At 47.1% G+C, this 22,919-nt stretch overlaps 1 protein-coding gene across 4 annotated transcripts in view; it reads left to right on the forward strand.

Moving 5' to 3' along the window:
• LOC106855944 (potassium voltage-gated channel subfamily A member 6-like) overlaps positions 1-22,919 on the forward strand; it is a 74,778-nt gene that overhangs the window by 25,728 nt on the left and 26,131 nt on the right. For all 4 annotated transcript variants that reach the window (XM_088164809.1, XM_088164811.1, XM_088164812.1 and 1 more), the window contains exon 4: positions 14,703-14,767. The gene's annotated coding sequence lies outside the window, so the exon portion shown is untranslated. The remainder of the gene's footprint in view (positions 1-14,702; positions 14,768-22,919) is intronic.

The raw sequence follows: 22,919 nt of genomic DNA on the forward strand, positions 1-22,919 counted from the left end.
GATGCAAACCCCTTTATCTCCCTATCACCACCACCTCTCTCCCTTTTGTATTCACTGAGTAAAACTCAAAATGCTTCTATTAAAAAAAAAATTCCTATGAAAATGTCTTTTTTATCTAGCAGGTAGCAAAGATCTGAAGGGAGGAGTGGTCATCTCACCTGCCTCAGGCTGCTGCAGGTGGTCACTCATCAGAACTGTAAATGGGTGATGGAGATAAAGGCATTTCTGGCCAGGCTGCAAGCACAGCCCTGACCTCCACTCTTGTAAATACTCATTTCATGGCTTCCTTCTGAAACCTGGGATTTAGGGAGCCCCAGCAAAAGGTGAGAGCACTCCAGGGCTGTATCTGTGAGCCCCAGGAATCTGTCCTCCTACATTTTCACAGTCCCTTGCATGGTGTTAAATTCTGTGACACCCTCTTCAGTCTGACTTACTGCAGATAAGATAGAGAGGTGTTTTTTTTAACCAATCAGGCTTAGGGTAAGTTTGGGAGAAGGTCTTTAGAGGGTGAATTATGAAGGCATAAGCTGTGCAAGGCTGACCAGTTGAGCTGCATCTGCCATAAGGTCCACAGAGTATTAAACTGCATTTGTGGCAATGCAGGTATAAAAAAATGCCAGGAAGAAGGAGCAGCAGGGAGGACTATAAATGTATTAATTTTGAGTACAGCATTTGTATTTGCTGTCGTAATTGGTCTGTTAAAATGATTTTCCTAGAAGTGAATTAGCAATCCCAGGAGAGTATACAATTTGGAGAGTCATTGAATTAGAAGAAATGAAATCAAAGACAGAGTAATATCTCTTCTATTAAATAACTGTGGCAGAAACTGTGTTGCAGACAGATTGAATTGCTGACAGATCATCAGAACTGATATTCACTCATGACTTTCAAGGGAAATAGTGAAATTACTTAAGGCACTTCATTCACTTAATCCTCCGTTGTTGCCTAAAGTCTGCAGAGTAGCAAAGGTGGTAACCTTCTTTAAAACATTTTCCACACGTGTATCTGAGATACTGCGGTCTGGTAAATTTAACTTCTCTAGGAGGGCAATTAATTGTATAACAAGGAATTGAATCAATGAATGCCTGATAAATACAAAAAATGTCCTTCATAAAAGTCCCCATAATTTCTGCTAAGGAAGGTTTTGCTTTAGAACGCTGATTTCTTTGGCATGATAAACAAGCACAGTGGTAATGGTGAGTCTCTTTGGTTAGGTAAGAAGGTTTTAGAGGGAAATGTCCAGTCATGGGATCAAAAGAGAAAACCCTGGCATGGTTAAAAATGGGAAACAGTGAGCTTCTGCTTGTGGTCGTTCTTCAGACTAATATTCATGCAGAAGATTGGCAGAAACAGCAAACTTATGTCTAGACACAAATCACTTCAGCTTCTACAGTAAATGGCATTAACTGGTGTTATATAGCTTTGACCCTTTGGAGAGATCTAGATCTGACCTTTCCCAAGCTCTGATGGAGTAAAAGAACTGTTTCCCAGTCTTTTATTTGCAGATACTCGAAATACTGTTGCTAGGGATGAGAATAGCAGAACAGTAAATACCAGCTTGCTGACAACCGATTATGTTTTCTTAGTGACCTTTATGGACTTCTTAAAATATGCCCACAGACCCTTAAAGAGTTTTGAACCATAGCTTGGTGGACATTGGCTGCACTGTGTACAGTTCATCCTTAATTTTTAAATTTATTGCAGGCAGCAGACATCCACTCCTGGAAAAGGAGCAAGCAGTCACAAGAGTGAGAGTCTGAAGCTCATGAATTAAGGAAGAGGTGAAGTTCTCACCAGAGAAATGTGACAACCCTGTGTTTATTTCTCTTTGTGACCTGGCCAAATTTCTGTGAAGTGTTGAGGCTCTTGGTGACACCATCAGGTCTGCACAGCACACTCTCTTTCCCAAGGGGGAAATGACATTCCATACCCCAGACCAATCCAAGCCAGTGTGGCTGCTGTGCTTGCCTTTGAGTGGAGCAGACAAACTGCCTGGGTATCGATTTTATGCCCATTAACAGCTCCCCGTAGCACAGGCCAGTTCCTGAGCAGTGATTTGCATAGCCATAGGGGAATCATTTCCTTGTTTATTATTAGAAAAATTCACCCTTTCCAGTATGTTCTGAGACTGTATTTCAGGAAGTCATTTCCTATCCTAAACTTGTTATATAGGGATGTGTAGCTGTAGATTCTTCCAAATTAACCAGGTGCTGTTTTCCTCCTGCAGCTGCTCACTTTGTGTCTTCTGGTTGCTCTGCACACCCAATACAGTTCTGACTTCCCTTTACATGTCCAAGTAAGAATCAAACCTGGGCATCACAGAAGGAGGGAAGAAAGCTCTCAGGACTTTTTATCCATACCATGCACCCCTGAGCAAGCTGCAGTTCCAGACTGGAGGCAGCAGCAGGTGTCAGAGTTACAAATACACTGTGCTGCAAAGTGAGTCTCAGTGCTGCCTTTGCCCTGTGCATCCCCAGAAGTGGGGATGGCAATTCCAGCACCTGCTGATCTGCTCCTCCTCTGAGTATCCCTGAAGCCAGAGGCCTGGAGAAGTTTGCAAGGATAGCTTGCCTTACATCTGCTGCACAATGTTGTTGTTGGGACGTCAGAGGAGACCATGGAACTTCCTGGGAAAGTGGCTGCCGTGAGTTGAGCAGCACAGGTGGAGGTGGAGCCCTCCCTGAGCTGTGCAGGCAGTGCCCTTCATCCATACCACTGGTTTGACCTGTGCTTGGAGAAAAGATTGGCACCATTCTCAGGCATGCCAGAGATTTCTGATGAAATTTTTAGTAAACCTGACATTCCAAATTCCACTCTGCTGTAGTGTCCAAATTTTGGGGTCTAGTCTTCGCTGTGAAGTGAGCTGAGACAGCCCCAAATCCCTTTTACCATCCATCCTGCTCTGGCACCCTGTAGGAGCAAGATCCCCCGCTCATCACCTATTGTGCAGTGCTTCCTTTTTCCCTCATGAACAGCCTTTACACTGCATTACATCCCTTGAGCTTTCTCCCTCCTAACTGGCCCCTGCTGTTCCCAGCTCTGGGCTTCCCATGGCACACCTGTATCCCGTTCCCTCCGCCCTGGCTGGGCTGGGATGAGCACAGCGCTCCAGCAGAGGGCGCGGGATCCATGCAGGAATCGGCTGTTCCAATGCCTGGGGTTTTTTTTGGTTTGGTTTTTTTTTCCCCCTCTGCTGTTTCAGGTGTCTGAATACTTGCCCCTACAAACTCTGCCTCTAGGACAGTCCCTAGATTTTCGAGCTGTGGGGTGTTTGCCTGCCGAGGTTATTCCATTAGGGTACCTTAGAATCATAGAATTCATTGAATAACAGAATGATTCAGGTTGGAAAACACCTTTTGAATCGCTGAGTCCAACCTGTGACCAAATACCACCGTGTCGTCCCGCTCAGAGCACCAAGTGCCGCATCCAGTCATTCCTTGAACACCTCCACGGATGGAGACTCCACCTCCTCCCTGGGCAGCCCCTTCCAGTGCCTGAGCACCCTTTCCATGACAAAATTCCTCCTGATGTCCAACCTGAACCTCCCCTGGCCCAGCTTGAGGCTGTTTCCTCTCATCCTGTCCCTGTTCCCTGGGAGCAGAACCTGACCCCCCCAGCTGTCCCCTCCTGTCAGGGAGTTGTGCAGAGCCAGAAGGTTCCCCCTGAGCCTCCTTTTCTCCAGGCTGAGCCCCTTTCCCAGCTCCCTCAGCCCCTCCTGCTGCTCCAGCCCCTTCCCCAGCTCTGTTCCCTTCCCTGGACACGCTCCAGCCCCTCGGTGTCTTTCTTGTGCTGAGGTTCCCAGCAGTGCCCCAGGATCTGAGGGGTGGCCCCAGCAGTGCCAGCACAGGGGACAGTCCCTGCCCTGGCCCTGCTGCCACCCCATGGCTGGCACAGCCCAGGTGCCATTGGCCTCTTGTCCCCCTGGGCACACCTGGGCTCATGTCCAGCCGCTGTCCCCAGCACCCCCAGGGCCTTTCCCAGCTTTCCAGCCCCTGTGCCCCAGCCTGGAGCTGCAGGGCTCGCTGTGACCCAAGGCAGGACCGGGCCCTTGGCCTTGTTGCCCCTCAGAGCACTGGGCTGGCCATGGGTCCAGCCTGCCCAGATCCCTGTGCAGAGCCTTGCTGCCCTCCAGCAGATCCACACTCCCACCCAGCTGGGTGCTGCCATGGACTGACTGGGTGAGCCCTCAATCCCCTTGTCCAAGTTGTCATTTAAAGAGAGCTGGCTCCAACACTGAGCCCTGGAGAACACCTCTGGGTGTACTGGCCACCACCTGGATGTAACTCCATCCACCACCACTTCCTGGGCCTGGCCATCCAGCCAGTTTTAACAAAGAGAAGAGTGGATTTTAACTTGTGGATTTTAACCTGCACGTTTAGAGGACAGGGAAGGTGCAAGGCTAGCAGTGGGAGAAGTGCTATCTGCATTACAGAGCTGCTTTGCCAGCAGGCTGAGATTCCACTGTTCCCTTTTCTAAGTACAATACATGATCATAGCAATCTTTCCTGGCTTTAAAATTGATGGCAGATGTACTCCCCAGATAATGAGGCTCATAAAAAAACGGTATGCAATCTCCTGTTGAATTTGATAGCAGAGGTGCTGTTCCAATTTAAAGGTTACAGGATGACGCAAAAAAAAGAGCTAAAGAAAGGTTATCCTTTTCCACTCAGCCTCTGGAACCTGGGTTATTACAGAGCTGGCTTTGCCAACACTAAAGCAGATGCTTTTGGATGACTGAAAGCTCTCTGTGGACAAGGAAATGCAGGAATGTTCCCCATATGTGAAGTGCACAGAACTGCAGAGGGCCAAGAGCTGTGCCACCATGATTTGTCACCAAGTTTCTCATGGCAGAGCAATGCCACTTGAAATTTCTCTGAAAGAAAACTAAAAAATTCTTTTTTCTTTTTTCCAAACTGGAAATATTCTATCACATGACACCACAGAAATTTTAAATTACTGTTAACCTTGGTGATATGTATTAAAATAATGATAGTGCTGTTATACTGTCAGCTCTTTTTCCTTATTAGCTATGATGCCATCCTATAGACAGGCCTGTAGCGTAGAGATTTGGCAGCAGATGCTCTTCTGCTTCTTTTACACCAAAGTCTTTACTCCTCTTCTCAGTGTAGGATGGGATGGCTCCGTGGACCAGATGTTTTAAAAAAAAGGCTGGATGTGGCACTTGTGCCATGCTTTAGTTGATAAGGTGGTGTTAGGTCATAACTTGATGTTCTCCAAGGTCTTTTCCAACTTAGCTGATTCTGTGATTTTGTCAATCTGTGACGAAAGCCCTGCTCTGACATTGGTGGAGCTGCCTTTTTTCCCTGCTTCTTTTCCCTGCAGTGGCAGCAGCAGCAGATGCCTTTGTTATGATGTGTGACAAGCCTTTGGTCCCATGCTCACACGGCTGTTTGAACACCAACATTCTTGTTAAAAGTTTCAAACATGAGTGTGGCTGAGGCTTGTGTACAGCAAGAGAGCACAGAGCCTTCGTGTCTTAACATACTTGGTGCCAAAAGGCTCTTTTTTTCTTTTCTTGTGGCTACCACAGCTGAAGTTATTCCAAATTTGAAATTGTGGGGGATGCTAAGGGGCACAGCAAAGCAGATTCAGGGGAGGGAGGATATTTGCTGGCATGGGAAGGGTGGGAGATCTTACAGACATCCAGGTTTTAGTGACTGAAATCCCATTTCGTGCCACTAGAGGATACTCAAACTGTTGCCAGCATGTAAGAAACAGCTCCTTAATCTCTGCTTCTCTGGAAATCAATTGCTAGGAGAAGGAAATGTCTTTGAGAGGAATAAAGGGAGTAGATGTTTAGGCACATCTAAAACCTTTCTTTTAGGTTTCAGTGGGAGTTCAGTGAATAGAATCACGTGCACAAAAATTGAAGCAGTGAGTGACAGCAAACGGAGCTGATGAGCTGCCTGTATGTAAAAGCTGCAGCCTTCTCTGCATCTCTGCCTCGTTCCTGGGAGGTGGAACTGATGGAGCAGCCACATCCTGTTATGAGAGAGGCTGGAAAAGCTGGCATGGGAGAGAGAAGGACACAAAGAGAGCCTTAGAGAAGGTGCTGGTGGGACACATCTAGATTTTGTTCTGGTTGGATAGCTAGGATCTGTTGCAAGCCAGAGATGTGGTCTTGATTGCAGTTAACATTGCAGAGTCAGAGAGAGCAGAGAAAATGCACAACATTCACTGCAGGACTCACTTCTGAGGTGAATTGGAATGAAGGCCTTACAAGGGGATCCAGGTGTGGTTTAACTCCTCCAGAAAAATCAAACCATTTCAGACAGGGCAGAGTCCAATGCTGTGTGATGAGCTTCTCAAGGAACAAGAAACCACCACAGTCTTTCTCCAAAAGTCAGGCCAAGCAGGGCTTAAAGCATTTTCTTATCTTGGCCAAGCTTGGCTGCATCAAACACACCAGCAGTGCTGCTGCAGAGTCTGACAGTGTCACCACAAATCCTCCTATAGGGCTGGATGCAGGGAAAGAGGTCCTCTATGACCCCTATTAACATTCCCTGCTCAGCAGGGTCTCAGTTCTAGAGGACTATGATGGGGATAGTTATCCTGTTACAGTCTGATTTGCATCTTTTGGGGATGGTTAAGCTGACAAAGGTGCTTAATCTGGCAATTGGAGCAACACAGAGCTCTTTGCTGCTAATCAAAGAATTTGTACTCCTCTTAGGATCCATGGAAGAGCTCTGTCTTAGTAAAGTCACTCTCCAGTATTCCCTTCCAACACATGCAGGACTAATGTCCAGGATCCATTCTGGGCCAGTCTTTCCAATCTGTGTCTTCCCTTTAAAGACTGCAGTAGTAAGAATGGGATACATGCCAGGGAAAAAAAGTCTCCAAACAATTCCCTCCAGGGACTGGACATAACTTTTTTCACGTGAGGTGGTCAGGAATGTGGCAAAAGATCCTGGGCCAAAAGGCTGTGCTCTGGGATGGAGCTGCTGGAGCCAGGACAGAGCAGGGACACCAAGGGATCAGAGGGATGGAGCAGCTCTGCTGGGAGGAAAGGCTCAGAGAACTGGGATTGTTCAGCCTGGAGAGGAGAAGGCTTTGGGGTGACCTCACTGTGGCCTTCCAGTGCCTGAAGGGAACCACAGGAAAGATGGAGAGAGACTCTTGACAAGGGCCTGGAGTGACAGGACAAGGGGCAATGGCTTCACACTGACACAGAGCAGGGTTAGATTGGAAATCAGGAAGAAATTGTTCCCTGTGAGGGTGATGAGGCCCTGGCACAGGTTTCCCAGAGAAGCTGTGGCTGCCCCATCCCTGGCAGTGTTCCAGGCCAGGTTGGATGGGGCTCTGAGCAACCTGGGACAGTGGAAGGTGTCCCTGCCCATGGCAGGGGGTTGGAACTGGATGATCTTTAAGACCCCTTCCAACCCAGGCCAATCCATGATATTGTGATTGTGAATTAACCTGACCTAACCAAGGTCAGACAGATACTCTTTTTCCCTTGGTCACGATGACAAGGATTTCCTGACTATCTGTTTCTCAGTGTTGTCGTACCTGCCCACCTGGATATCATCTGTATGCTGCTGGCATGAGGACCTGTGTCTGCTCTTCTGAGGGTTGTATATCAGTGTTGAATAATGCAGCCAGAAGTCTCTAGAGCTTGTGTCCTGCAAGTCATTAAGCTGGATTGACTGGCTCCATGCATGGTGAGCAAGCTGTTCTTTTTAAAACACTGATTTATTGTCTCGGATTGCAGTAAATTATGCTGTATAAAACCAGAGTATCTCCAGTTTGCATGCAGACAGTTTGTTTTAAGGTATCTAAAGACACTTTAATTGCTCTCTTGGTAAATTGTGGTCATTCCTCCTCCCTGTCATCTTGATCTCAAAGCAGTATACAACACACCTGAACATTTTTTTCTAGGCCATTAGGGTGCTTTATCACCCATAAGAAGTTTCTCCAGCTGTACCTTTGTAATCTTTCAAAACTTCTTCCACTGTTCCTTCTTCTTTCTCACCTGTTTGATCTTCTCCTTTTGCCTTATGAACTGTGCCAAATGTTGCCTTGAGTTCTGCCAAATGCAGACACCCCTTTCATTCTGCTGATGGATTGTGGCAGATATATTCTTTTTCCTTTCTTTTTGCCCTCCCAGAATAGAAGTGATAATTTTAATGACATTTGTGCATAGGGCTGTTGGGGAAAAAAAAATCCTTACTTTTGCTGACTGATGTCTGAAGATTGAGATACCTGTGGTAGGAAAGAAGAAAAGAATGGACAAGTGAATTGTCTTACTAACCTTCTTCTGCTTCTTGGGTTTTCATCTGTAGAAAGCCATGCCAGGCTCATAACTCTGCAAAACTGCATTTCTTGAGGTTTTCCCATTACTTTCCATTATTTCCCCCGTTTTAAGTATGTTGAGGCTTCTGGGGAATAATTCAGCTCATACTACTTATGTCTGAGTTGTTGGGTTTTTTTATGGCATCTCTGCATTCAGATTTTGACAGTCCATGAGAGAATATCTAACATGGGCTGAAAGGTTAATCTTCTCCCTGGCATCAAGAAGTGCCAGCCCACTGTGCCAGTCGGGAATATCATCCTGGTGTCTGGAAGCTCTGTGGAATGGAGCACTCCTTCACTGCCAGCATCTATGAGCGGGCAGGGAAATGGGACTGGAACCTTGTGGGGAAAAGCTGCTCCACACTTGGTGAAGTTTCCTGTTCCTCTGGAGGGTTTCTCCCAGGAGCAAAGAGAGCTGGGGCAGGGTCAAGGTTTATGCAGCCTGTGAGGGAGGACTCTGCCATGGAGAAACCCAGAACAGCCTGGATCTGCTGCTTAGAGTGTACCCACCCTGTGAGGAGGGCACTGACAATCAGGAGACTGCATGGCACTTCCATGACTCCAGAGGTAACTCAATTTCCTTGTGGTTTTGGGGGAAAAAAAAATCAAAACTGGGCTGATCAAAGTTGAAGGATAAACTCCCTAGATAAGAAAACTTGCTTTCTTTTGCAATAGAGAGTACCTGGCAAGGAGGGTCACAGGAATAGGATAATCCCAGAAGAAAAGTGCTGTCACACTTTCAGGATCCATCATTAGGAGACCCTGAGACTAGGAATCACACACACAAACAAAGCTCAGCTTCTGATGAATCCAGTACTTGGTAAATAACTCAGAACTGGAGAAAGAAGTGCAGTTAGGCAACTGACCAAGCAAACAAAACATCTCCACCGAGTTTTTGTTTGTAAGGCAGCTGCCTATAGCACAGGCACAACTTCATTTGGCTGAATTTTGCTTACCTTACAGGAAGAGAATTCCTTGGGGCTTCACAGATGTCCTCTCAGGTGGCAGAGTGGCATTTCTGGGGTCCCTGACCCATGGCTGTGCCAGTGGCTTGCCTTTCCATTGCCCTCCTGTCAAAATCTCAGGCTAGCCCCTTCCACCCCTGCCACTTTCTAAGGGAAATCAGGTTATTCCCAACATGTGACCATGGCCATTTTAACTGGCTCCCCATTTCCATTGGTGTCTTCTCCACTAGTGATGCCAGGATTTTAATCCATGGGATCCCACAGTCCTCACATGTGTCTGTCCCAGTACATCCCACTGACTGCAGCTGTCCAGCCCTTCCCAAACTGGTTGTTGGCTGGTGCCAAGTTAAAGTAGGGCAGTTAACTTGGAGTCCATCACTGGTTAGCCTCCAGCAAGGTTACTGATGTGCTTTTGGCCACTGGAGGGCTCTAGTTTTATTTCATAACTATGACAGGATGATACTAAAAATTAGCAGTGAGGTGGGCCAAAAGGAGGGTCTAAACTCCTGCAGAAGCCTCATGCCTTATCCTGATACTTGGGCATGAAAATGGGATGTCCGGCTTGCTGCATCACGAATAACCAAGAATCTGGGACACTTGGTTGCAATTATTTGGGTTATTACAGTGATTTTCTCAGCCTCCTGAGGTCTGTCTCTGTGCCAGTGCAGCAAAGATGTGCTCACAAAATCTGTTTTTGTGAGAAAGAACACTGGCACTGGAGAACAGAGGCAGGGGTGTGTATGGAGGGAGAAGCAAAGGTAGATCCACACCACGTCTGGGAGATGCTTTTATCAAGGGTTGGTTAGGGGTAGGAAGGAGAGGAAATGCTAGATTGTACCTACTTGAATTTGCTAAAATTCTGCCTTTTCCCTCTTCCCCCCTCATTGAGAGACTGGTGCAGCACAAGAAAAACTCCGAGAGGGAGCTTTCATTCATTGCAGAGCACTGCAATGCATTCATTGCGTGTCCTTGAAGGAACTCCACATTTGCAGCTGACCCTGAGCTTTAGCATCAGGAAAGCTTTTTTTTTTTTCCTCTTTTTTTTTTCTTGGCCTTCCTCAGCTCTAGTCCTATTTTTAGAGCCTGTCGTTTTCTCAGGGGCTTCACAGCCTATTTTTAAAAAGACTTTGCAGGCTGCCAAACCATTGTTATTTTCTCTAGGGTGATGTCAACACAGCGCCTATAGTAAACGAGCCTGGCATTTACCATAGGTGATGCTTTACAACAGGTAAACATTAATGTTAAGGGTGAAAAATAGTTTTGCAAGCAGAGCCGCACTGTCAAGTGTTTCATTTCCACAGAGCATCCTTTTGCTTGCCTCGTGGCTTTCCCCTTTTCTGAAACACTGTTGGTCTGACCATCAAATTGCTCACTGCTGCATGAACCTGATCTGTACATTATTAGATCATCTAGAGTGACTGTAAATCAGGTTTGTCCCAAGTCTTGCAGCATGTTTAATGTTTCTACAAAGCTTTTTTTTTTTTTAACCCTTGTCTTTTATACTGGGAATGAATTTAACAGACCAGCTCTGAAAGAAACGTGGGGAAGATTTTAAAGGGCTTAAAATATGAACAGCAGCAAATATTGGTAATAATCATCATGGTATCATCAATTTTGGTGGAATTTCTCATATGAATCCAGCATAATCACAGCTTCTTTTTACCTGTGGGGAGGGGGGCGAAAAAAAAAAAAAGGAAAAATTCAGGAACAGTTATGTAAAGATGTGGGAGCAGATGTACTGCTGGTGTAAGCTGGCACTGCTCCACTCATGTCAGTCAAAGTAGTTGATGTGGGGGAACATTTGTCTACAAGGGAAGCAAGATTTATCCCTGAGCTCTGGTGGCTCCATAGAAATCACAGAATGGCCTGGCTTGGAAATGAGGATCATGTGGCTCCATCCCCCAGCCATGGGCAGGGACACCTTCCACTATCCCAGGTGCTCAGAGCCCCATCCAGTCTGGCCTTGGACACTGCCAGGGATGGGGCAGCCACAGCTTCTCTGGGAAACCTGTGCCAGGGCCTCCCTATCCTCACAGAGGATGATCACACATCAGTTCAGTGTAATATTTGTGCCCATGTCATGCTCTGATTCCCTCGCAAATGTGAGGAATGATGTCTGAATTTCATCTTTTCATGGATGCTAAAGCCAATGTCTCTTCTGTACTTCCTGCTGTAGACAACACTGGCCAAGAGGACAATTCCTGCTCTTCAACCACATGGATTTGTTCCTTGGGCTGTACTAGCTCAGCTGTGCCTTTGAACATTGATTTTACAGACCATGGACACATGTGGAGCACCTCCTCCATCAGCCAGTGAATGTCATGGGAAGACTGAGCAAAAGTCTCTGTGGGAGGTGGTGAGCCACCCTTCTGCAGAATCACAAAAGCATAGAAACTTTAACTCCCTTGTTTCAGTAAAACTTGAGATTGTAAATACCTTTGCACCTTTGAACCCTGAGTGCTGATCCAGGAAATAATGCAGTACACAGGAATGACTCTTTGTGCTGTTCTTGCTCTGAGTCCATTCCCTCAACCCAGGAAATGTCCAGAAGCTTCACAAGTTGGAATTTTTTCAAATATAAACCTTCAAGGGATTTTTCTTCCATGAGTTTGACCAGCTGAACCCTTGTAAACAGCTACCATCAACAGCATCCTGCAGCAAGGAGTCCAAGGCTAGGTTGGATAGGGCTCTGAGCAGCCTGGGATAAGATAACGGAATGTGTCCCTGCCCCTGGTAGGGGATTTGGAAATGGATGATCTTTTAGGTCCCTTCCAATCCAGACATTCTGTGATTTAATGATTCCTATCCCTCCTGTCTCAGCCTTCAACTCCCATCAGATTTTCAGATTCCTCCTACAAGCCACTCCTTTGGGACAGCAGTGCTCCAAACTGCTGATTCCCAGTTTGCAGTGGAAGTGCAGCAGTGACCTGGGGCTGCTGACTGGGCATTCAGCCCTCCCAAACAGAGTCACTGCCTCTTGCAAGAACCTGTTCCTTTGTTTATTTCCTCCTCACTCATATCTTGATCTCAAAGGGTTGCTCAGGAATCTAAATTTCCCAGCAACCAGTTCTGGTTCTCAAAAGGCCCATCTCAAGTTCATCAGGAGACCTTTGAACTTTTGTGAACCTAACCTGAGACTCACATTTGTAACCAAACCAGGGGGGTTTTGCCTAGGTTTGCATTTCATCGTAGGTGCCTCACACTCTTCTTACATTTCATGCCACTGGACAAAGAACAACCATTTGGAAGCCCCCAGGAGCACTGCCTGACTTCAAGTTCTGCTGGCAGCAGCCCCCATGCTCTGGGAAGGCACCAGTTCTGCTCCATGCTGCTGGCAGCTGAGCTGGTTGGCTGCCTCTGAAGGTACAACTGCCACAGCAGATGGCTGGGAGGTTAGCAGGGAATTTATTCAGAGCTCCAAATAAATGAGGCTGCCTTTCCTCGGAGAGAATGGCAGCCGGGAGCAGCTCACATCCCCACCCACATCTGCACGGTGACATCCAGGAGCTCTGTGGTCACCCAGGAGTGGAGCAGCCAGCCTGTCTGCCACCCACCAACTCCTCTGTGCTGCTCTAGCCCACAGACTGTGCCAGCTCAGCAGGGCTGTGGGCTCTGTCTGCACTGCTGAGCAGCGAGGGTGTTCCAGCAAGAGCTGAACCCACTCAGGTCATGGGGGAATGGAGCAGAGCCTCCATCTCAGGGACAATCTTTCAGACATCCTTCATGACCCCTGCCCAGTCAGCAGCCCCAGGTCACTGCTGCACTTCCACTGCAAACTGGGTATCAGCAGTTTGGAGCACTGCTGTCCCAAAGGGGTGGCTTGTAGGAATCTGAAAGTCTGATGGGAGTTGAAGGCTCAGACAGGAGGGATAGGAATCATTAAATCACAGAATGTCTGGGTGGAAAGGGACCTAAAAGATCATCCACTTCTGAATCCTCTGCCTTGAGCAGGGACATCTTCTGTTAGACCAGAGCCCCATCCAGCCTGGCCTGGAACACTTCCAGGGATGGGGCAGCCACAGCTTCTCTGGCCAACCTGTGCTAGAGCCTCTTCACCCTCACAGGGAACAATTTCTTCCCAATATCCAATCTAACCCTGCTCTGTGTCAGTGTGAAGCCATTGCCCCTTGTCCTGTCACTCCAGGCCCTTGTCAAGAGTCTCTCTCCATCTTTCCTGTGGTTCCCTTCAGGCACTGGAAGGCCACAGTGAGGTCACCCCAAAGCCTTCTCCTCTCCAGGCTGAACAATCCCAATTCCCTGAGCCTTTCCTGCCAGCAGAGCTGCTCCATCCCTCTGATCCCTTGGTGTCCCTGCTCTGTCGTGGCTCCAGCAGCTCCCTGTCCTTCCTGTGCTGGGATCCCAGGGCTGGAGGAGCTCTGCAGGGCAAAGGGGGAGTCTCACCTGACCCTCTCCCTTCCTTTGCTGCCCCCACAGGGAGCTCAGCCCAGCACAGAGGGGTTCTGGGTCCCAGTGCACACAACTAGGGCAGGGTCAGCTCTCACCCAGCAGCACCCCGAGGTACTTTCTGGCAAAAATTCCCTCTATCTTTCTAGGGAATAATGTGGTGTTAGACGTTGGTGTTGCAGGGAAGATGACTGAACAGAAGGAAAGCTGCAAACCCTCAAGAAGTTTCCCCTTCAGTGCCTGTTTGTAAGGGTTAAGCATCTCCACCATGAGCTGAAGCAGATATAAAAGGCCCTTGGTCAGAAGCTGTGACTGCTTGCAAAGATACCCACAGGTAATGGGATTTGAGCTGCAAGTTCCTTGACTTCTCTCTGCCCCTAGAGTAGCTGCATTAATTTTTATCTTTAAACATTCCTGCTATGCAAAAAAAATCCCTACTGATGTTAACACCTCTGAGTCATGCCAGCATATTTGTGTGCCGGTATATTTTAGGAGCTAAGCTGCTGGAGTTCAATAAGTATAAAGCAGGACTTGATAAACGAGGTAGTGGTAGTAGCAGGCTATTTAGATAAGGGAAAGGAGGTGTGGTGTGCTGTCAGTAAGTACTTGGCACCCTGCAGTATTGATCCCAAATGAGTTTGGCCCAGGCTCTCTCTCAGTCCCTGGATTTTCTTCAGGTTAAATTCCTTTCCTCAGGCTTGGATAACATATCAGTGTTATCAGCCCGATAGATCACACAATAGAGAATTGTAGACCCTCCTGAGCGGGATGAGACCCACAAACATCACCGAGGTCAGCCCTTATCCCTGCACAGCACAGCCCCAAGAAGGTATGCTGTCCTTTCCTTCAGGTATTTTCTTACCCCTACAGGCACTTGAAGACCTTATCTGCCAAGTGGTAAGACTCATGTATCACATCTCTTCTCTTCTCTTCTCTTCTCTTCTCTTCTCTTCTCTTCTCTTCTCTTCTCTTCTCTTCTCTTCTCTTCTCTTCTCTTCTCTTCTCTTCTCTTTCTCCCCTCAGGCTGTTGCACAACTAATGACCCCTGATATGGGATTAAAGCATCCAGCAAGACCACTGGAAACAAGGTATGGATGTTCCTCATGTTTCTGCTGCACTGGATAGCACACATAAGAGCTGCTCACCACAGCTGCAGGAAGAGCAGCACCTGCTCTGACATTAGGCCTGTGGGACAGACTTACTCTTGTACATTTTGGGCTGTGTTTGAATGGATACTTTATGTGCTTTTGCTCTGTGGCTGCACCACATTTGCTTTAACAACAGAAGTCCTCAAAAGAATTTCCAGTGTCCCTTCATGGGATGTAGACTCTTGTTGTGTCCTATTCCTGTACCACACTGGGTGTGTAACCAAGATCTGAAGTGTGGATAGAAACCTGTGGGGTATCTCTGGACCTGTAGTGTCCTGGAGTTGTGCTGGACCATGGCTGCTTTATTCCAAAGAAATGGTCATCACAGAATCATAGAACGGTCTGGGTTGGAAAGGCATTGAAGTTCATCTTGTTCCACCCCCCTCCATGGGCAGGGACACCTCCCACTAGCCCAGGCTTCTCAGAGCCTCATCCACTCTGGCCTTAATCCGAGTGATCAGATCAGTGCTTTGCCTTTTCAGAAACTCACCTGCTCCCCTGAAATAAAGGAGAGAAGCCCTTCATTCAGTCTCTACTCCTGAAATACAGGAGAGAAGCTTGTCATTCAGTCTCCATCCCTGAAATAGAGGAGAGAAGCCTTTCATTCAGAGTCTATCCCTGAAATATAGGAGAGAAGCCCTTCATTCAGTCTCCACTTCTGAAATACAGTAGAGAAGCCCTTCATTCAGTCTCTAACCGAGCTCCTTGCTCAGATCCATGTGCAGACAAGCCCTGCTTGTCAGGCTGTGGTTTCTGGGTTGCTGCTCTGCAGAGCCCTTGCTGCTGTTCCAGGGGAATTGGCTGGCTTCAAGGTGATGGGTTACCTCTTTGCTCCCAGCTGCTAAGCACGGCAAGAAGCTAAAAATACCTCTAAGCCAACACCTAATGTCACTTCTCCTCACGAGGGGTTTCTGCAGTTGCCACGGGTTCTTAAGCAATTGCACAGGGGAGGGGATAATTCTCTTTATTTTTGTGAATAGAGGGGGAGGCGCCCAAGAGAAAAATCCCTCTATGAAAAAGCTGTGCAGCCGTGTGCTTTGATGCCTGGGTTGAAAAAAGCTAAATGTCCGTGGATTTAGACCAGCCAATGGTGTGTGAGTGTTATTTTTGGAAAGCACAGTGCAGAATTATGGCACATGCATCACATGTGAATTGGGAAAGTGCAAGCTATTTTTGGAGCCTGTTTGCATATGTGCTGAGTCAAGGTTTGCACACAGAGCAAGGCTGCACCTAGCATCTCTTAAATCCGCTTTAGCAAGGTTATTAGCTTTCAAGCAAGCTCTGACACCCAAAAAATCCTTTCTCCCTGATTTTATTAGCATCTCAGCATTGTGAGGAGATTAATTAGAAAAGACAAAAAATTAAATGCAAAAGGGGAGGCGCTAAGAAAGGGGAAGAAATTTAGAGTTGAAGGGGGGATGGGTTCTGAAAAGGTATTACCTAGGTAAGTACAGATAGACCAGAATAGCCTAAAAAAATATGGAAAGGCAGGAGGGGCTCGTAAAGAAGACGGAGAATTTACATCTTGTACTATCATTGCTGAAGGGAGCCTATTTACAGGGATCAACCCCTGGGGAAAACGGGAATTAGGGAAAGAAATTGGAGCAGCATTGCACGAATCATAGCCAGCCCTTGTACTAATTTGAAAACAAACCAGTGGGAGATCCTAAGTCAGAAATGACACCCTGTTGGTCAGGGTGCTGGTAGCAGTCTGATTAAATGGTGCCTGCAGTCCTCTAGAAGTGATAGACGTGGTTCTGTTGAAATGGTGATCCTGTAGAAGGGTCTGGTCTTCCTCTGAAGGTCCAGTGGTGGTTATGGAGCTCTTGTCCTCTGGGAATGCAGTGGATAAGGCTGCCCGTAGTGTTCCAAGCCTCACATTATATCCAGGTAGGAATGCTTGGCTCCTCCACCTGGGCAGAGCGTTTCCCAATGGGATGATGTAGTTTTATCAGTCATGCAGTGAGGCTCTATGGCCCATTAGCAGAAGATAGGCTGTGGAGAGAGTTATCAGGGACGAGTCATGAAGGAGATAAGGAACACTGCCCCATCTGCTTTAACAGCTTATAAAGATGATTATGATAGAATACATACTTTTGGTTACATTACACTGTAAAATAAGACAGCCCTGGGTTTGGGGCCAGGTAAGAAAAGCCTCCAGTTTGCATTGTGAAGGGATGCCAGCAGAGGATAACACAAAACTGAGTGGCTGGGGATGGCCTCAGTGGGTGGACTCTGTTCCCAGAGGACACAGCCTTTTGCAGGCTGCCTTCCAGAGCAGTGCTCGCTGTCCTCACAGATGATGGACTCTCAGAGTTTCCTGTATGGCCAGAAGTGTTGCTTTAGCAAGGGATCTTTCTTATCAACTGTTTCCAGCAGGCAAAGGCTTCAAAGATAGGAGACAATTAGACTGCTGTGGTCATTAGGGGGAGCTTGACATTCAACGCTGTTCAACCAGGCCAGGTGCTGGGTCCTACACTTTGGCCCCAACAGCTTCCTACACAGTGCTCCAGTCTCGGGCAGAATGGTTGGAAAGAGAAAGGGCCTGGGAGTGCTGGTGACAGTGGCTGAATGTGAACCAACATGTGGGCAAGAAGGCCAAAAGCAGCCAGCTGGGATCAGCAATGGTGTGGCCAGCAGGATCAGAAAAGTGATTGTCCCCCTGTACTTGGCACTGATGAAGCCACACCTCAAATCCTGTGTCCAGTTCTGTGCCTGTCACTGCAAGATGGACATTGAAGGGCTGCAGTGTGTCCAGAGAATGTAACAGAGCTGGGTAAGCATCCAGAGCACAAGTCCTACGAGGAACAGCTGAGGGAGCTGGGAAAGGGGCTCAGCCTGGAGAAAAGGAGGCTCAGGGGAAACTTCTGGCTCTGCACAACTCCCTAAGAGGAGGGTGCAGCCAGGTGCTCCCATGGAACAAGGGACAGGATGAGGGGAAACAGCCTCAAGCTGCACCAGACACATTTCAGATTGGACATTAGGAAGAATTTCTTTACTGAAAGAGTGATTAAATATTGGAAGGGGCTGTCCATGGTAGTGGCAGAGTCTCCATCCCCAGAAGAGTTTAAGGAAAGTATGGACATGGCACTGGGTGCCATGGGCTGGTGTTTGGTCACAGGTTGGACTTGATCTCAGAGGTCTTTTCCAACCTGAATGATTCTGTGGTTCTGTCATTCAGGTGTTCTCCTGTGTCACAGTTTGCCTTCTGCTGGTGGGAAGCACCAGCCCAAAATCTGCAGAGTGAGTGGGAATAGGGCAGATGGGAGGCTCTGTCCATTTAGTTATGGTACTGGAGAGCATTCTTGATCTAGTGTCCACAGAAATAAGCTTGCAGGCACAGAGCACACAGTGCTGGCACAGGAGCAGGCCCACCAGGCAGACAGGAAGGGAGCAGGAAGGTGACTGGGAGCTCTGGGAGAATAGGAAACCATTTTTGAACTATGCAAGATGAGAAGCAGAACAAGAGCAGCCTAAGCACTGGCTTGTTGGTGGAAGTCCAGATCAGAAACATTCTGTATTTTTCACACCAAGTGCAATCCTACAGAGTTTGTAGGGATGTTTTAAAGCCCTTGAAGTCCTGGTGAGGTTGGCTGTAGAGATTGACCCCAAGTGAAAGAGGAAAAGGGAGCAGCAGTACCTGGACACAGATAAACATCCTGTTCTGCTGATAATACCATGTCATGCAGCAGGACACAGGGAAGAGGTAGGAGTCATGCTGATCTCTCTAGGGGGACACTCTTGACTCAATTTATTATTTCAGTTCCTAGAGACACAGATATCAACATCAGACCTGACACACACCTATAAACAGGGTAAGACACAGCATGAGCATCCCTGGCATGCTGCTTACTATGTCTGCCCTCCTGGAGGCTTTAATAATGATAGAACCAGAGCTACGTCGTCCTTTCTGTGCCCTTATCTGCCTAAGTATATGTGATTCAGAAGAGTTTGATAAAATGACATCTGTTCTGTCTTTCCTCTTTCAATCAGAGAAAATACAAAGTGAAATCAACTCCAGTGAAGAAAAAAAAAAAAGTTTCAAATACACATGGGTGTCTCAAGTCCTTGTCTTGAAGATGAGCCTGAGAATGGGTTAAAACAAGAGTAAAAAATGCAAATGTTGATGTAATTTCCCAAATTGGAAAGCAGACACAAGCCAAAATAATGCCAATATAACAATGCCTGAAGAACAAACCAAATCAGAATTCCCCTCCAGTTTCCAGCTTGAACAAGAATCCAAAATCTGAGGAGAGGCAGAGGAAAATTGTGCAAGACCCCACTTTTAAGCAGCTCTATTAGAAAACTTGTATTTTCTTTGAAACCATTTTATTCTTCATATAACCAGATAATAGAAAGCAGCATTTTTCTGGATCTTAGTTTGGAGTGGTTTCTAGTTAAAACCACTTAGGTTAATCACCTTCCTTTCTGCAACTGTAGATCCTCAGCTTTAGAGCTGAGCTTGAGTCTAAATATGATTTGGACCTGTGTCTTGGGCTGTAATGCAGATGTGACCAAAGTATGTGTTCTATCAGCATCTGTTGAAAGCAGGTGGGGCAGTGACCCTTATCTCTGGGGAGATGTCTCCTGCTAATGGGCCATCTGTTAAAAACCAGGTGGATCAGTCATCTTTATCTTTTCCACAACCCATCCTTCCTCCAGGGAGATATCTCCTGTTAATGGGCCATTGAGTCCCACTGAATGACTGATAAAATTACATCATCCCACTGGGAGATGCTTCAGCCAGGGGGAAGAGCCAAGCATTTCCTACCTGGCTAAAATCTGAGATTTGGAACATCAGAGCAGCCTTTTTCCACTGGATCCCAGAGGAAAACCAGACCGTTCCACATCATCACTGGATCTTTGGAGGAAAACTGCACCTTCTACAGGAGCACTGCTTCAACAGAACCACATCTGTAACTCCAAGAGCACTGCAGCCACCATTTAATGGGACTGCTACCAACACCCTGACTGACAGGGTGTCAGGTTGTATTCTGACCCTGTCAGTGTTTCAGTTTTTTTGTATTACTGTATTTTTATTTTTAAAATTTTCCTAGTAAAAACTCCCTGTTATTCCTATTCCCTCTATTTGCCTGAGAGCCCCTTAATTTCAAAATTATGATAATTTGGAGGGAAGGGGTTTGCACTGTTCCGTTTCAAGAGAGGCTCTTGCCTTCCTTAGTAGACCCTTGTCTTTCAAACCAAGACGACCTGCTAGAAATCTGAGCACTCATTTCACTCAGTACTCAACTCCCATCCTGGAACTTTGATGATCCCAGCCTGAGATGCATGCTTGTAATCAGACCTAAGCAGAGATGAGTTTTGTCTGGGTTTTAGTTTCAAGTAAGAACGTGCCCACCTTCCTACCTGTCTTCACGTTGACCAGTGAGATGTCTGTCTATCTCCTTGCACATAATCATTAGCTTTTCAGGATATAGGATCAGCCTCCCTGTCCTGCAATTTGTAACCTACCCCTTTGTGCTTCATTGTCATAAAATCAGCTTATTCCAATTAATGTTCCCTGCAGTTGACATAACCACAGAATCACAGAATACCCTGAGCTGGAAGTGACTCAGGAGGATCATCCAGCCCAATTCCTGGCCCTGCACAGACACCACAGCAATCTCACCCTGTGCATCCCTGAGAGTACACTCCTGGAGCTCTGGCAGCCTTGGGGCTGTGACCATTCCCTGGGGAGCCTGTTCAGTGTCCAGCACCCTCTGGGGGAAGAACCTTTCCCTGATATCCACCCTAACCCTGCCCTGACCCAGCTCCAGCCATTCCCTGGGTCCTGTCCCTGGTCATACAGAGCAGAGATCAGAGCTGCCTCTCCTCCCCTCGTGATGAAGATGCAGCATCTGAGCTCTGGCCTCAGTCTCCTCCAGCTGAACAGACCAAGTGACATCAGTTGCTTCTCATGTGGCTTCCCCTCCAGGCCCTCACCATCCTGGTGACTCTCCTTTGGACACTCTCTAGCAGCTTTAGATCTTTCTTATGTTGTGGGACCCAAAATTGCTCCCAGGACTGGAGGCTGCCCCAGCCCAGAGCAGAGCAGGACAGTCCCTCCCTGTCCTGGCCAGCCATGCTGGGCCTGGTGTCCCCAGGACAGGGATGTCCTTCCTGGCTCCAGGGCACTACTGGCTCATGTCCATCTGGCCACTGACCAAGACCCCCAGGTCCCTTTCCACAGCACTGCTCCCCAACATCTCCTCGCAGTCTGTTCACCCAGGCTGGCTCTGCTCAGGGAATGACTCTCTTCCCACATGGTAATGAGCCTGACAAGGGCTCTCTGCAGAGCTGTGTACAAATGATGCCATCATGGACAGATCAGAGTCAACAGCACCATAATTGCCAGCCCACACAGCCACCTCTGCACAACAGCATTCCAGCACTCTGTGGAAAACAGAATGCCTGCCTGACCCACACAAGTCTTCCGTGCCAACAACCCTCACCAGCTGTAAACAGAATCAGAGACAACACATCAGCAGTTTAATTCACACAGCACTTCTTGTTTGTGGCAGCAGAGTGGCCATTCTCCACTGGAGAAACTGAGCTACAGCAAATCAAAAATTCTTTGCAGACGGCAGTCCTAAACCCAGGAACAGTCACTGTACGGTTGCACAAAAGCGATGACCTTGTTATTTTGGAGTATTCTATATTGCTTTGCAAAAATCACGTGAAAAATAATTGTGTTTGCATCCTCTCTGCTCTCTGACTGTCTTAACTGTCAGGCCCCTTGTGTCTGAAGAAATATGCCACAATCTCAGGGGATTATATAGTGCTCACAAATAGGTGGCTATCAATAAATTATTACTTAAAACCCCAGTTACGTTAGCCTGCATAGATCAGGTAAATAAATTGCAGTCTATTCTGTTTCTGGATATCTGAATGTCTCAGATGTTTGGTAGTCTGGAAGAAAGTCTCATCAATACCTTTAAAATTGACTTACTTTGGATGTTTTGATAACTGACTTTGAATATTCTGCTTCTTTCAACTGTCTGACCACTAGACTTGATTTTTTATAATAGATTACTTAATTCACAAGTTTAAAACTGTAGCTTGACTAATAACTCTCATAAGCAATGAGGGTCTTGGTACAGGATTTTTGGTTTCAAAGCAAACACCACTCTTGATTTTGTCAATGTCAGTGGTAAATGTGTCCCTCTAGGCCCCTCTCTTTTGAGAGGACAGAGCAAAATCCTCTGGTCCTTGACACAACCAACTCTTCTAGAGTAACAAGGTCTGAATTAAATAAGCAGTGAGTCTCTCCTAGGGTATCCCAGAGGTGCTTGGAGAATTACAGCATGGAGAGTGGCACCCTGCTGCAGCAGGAGCTGAAAGTCAGAGCAGGGATATCCTCATCAGCCTCAGATGGCATCAAATGTCCATGATTAAGCAACTGCTCTGAGCCATGGAGATCCCAATGATGGCCAACGGAGCCAAGAGAGAGCTCTTGCTTGTCTGAAGCAGTGTTGGCTGGTGATCAGCTGTGTCACTGGGCTGCAGGAGCCAGCACTGCCTGGATTTCCTGCGTCTGCAGACCCAGCCTAAACAACCAGCCTGCAATATGGGCACTGCCACAGGCCTGGCTGGCATCTCCAACTCAGCCTCTTCCCAGATGAGATGGCAAATGAGGTTGGGTAAATATAATAGTGTCCATGTTTTCACTGGTTAGAGATGGAAGAATGAATAGAAAGAGGAATGGGCTATACAAGCTGTCTGAGGATGATGTTCTGGAACATCCATTGCATGGCATTCCATGAAGATTGAAAATACTCGTTGGTACTTTGGTCAGATGTGCATCTGGAATTTCACATATATAATAATGCCAGCTATAGCAGACCCCTTCCAAGACTAGGGCTGAAATAGACTCTGCACTGTGAATTTCTCTTGGCTGAATGTGTGAGTAATACATCAACAATACCCAAGCTTTTGGGAGGAGACACAACTCTGTGATGCTGGTCTTAATATTTAGAGTGGAAGTAGCCCAGCTGAAACTGATGAAAAATCAGTACTATTTGAACCTGACCTAAAACATGCCCTCATCTCCCTCTGGGTAACAGGAATGGTGATCACTTCCACTGTCTGGCAC

Source organism: Sturnus vulgaris, chromosome 5 (assembly GCF_052056855.1).
Source record: "Sturnus vulgaris isolate bStuVul1 chromosome 5, bStuVul1.hap1, whole genome shotgun sequence".
Lineage (NCBI taxonomy): Eukaryota > Metazoa > Chordata > Aves > Passeriformes > Sturnidae > Sturnus > Sturnus vulgaris.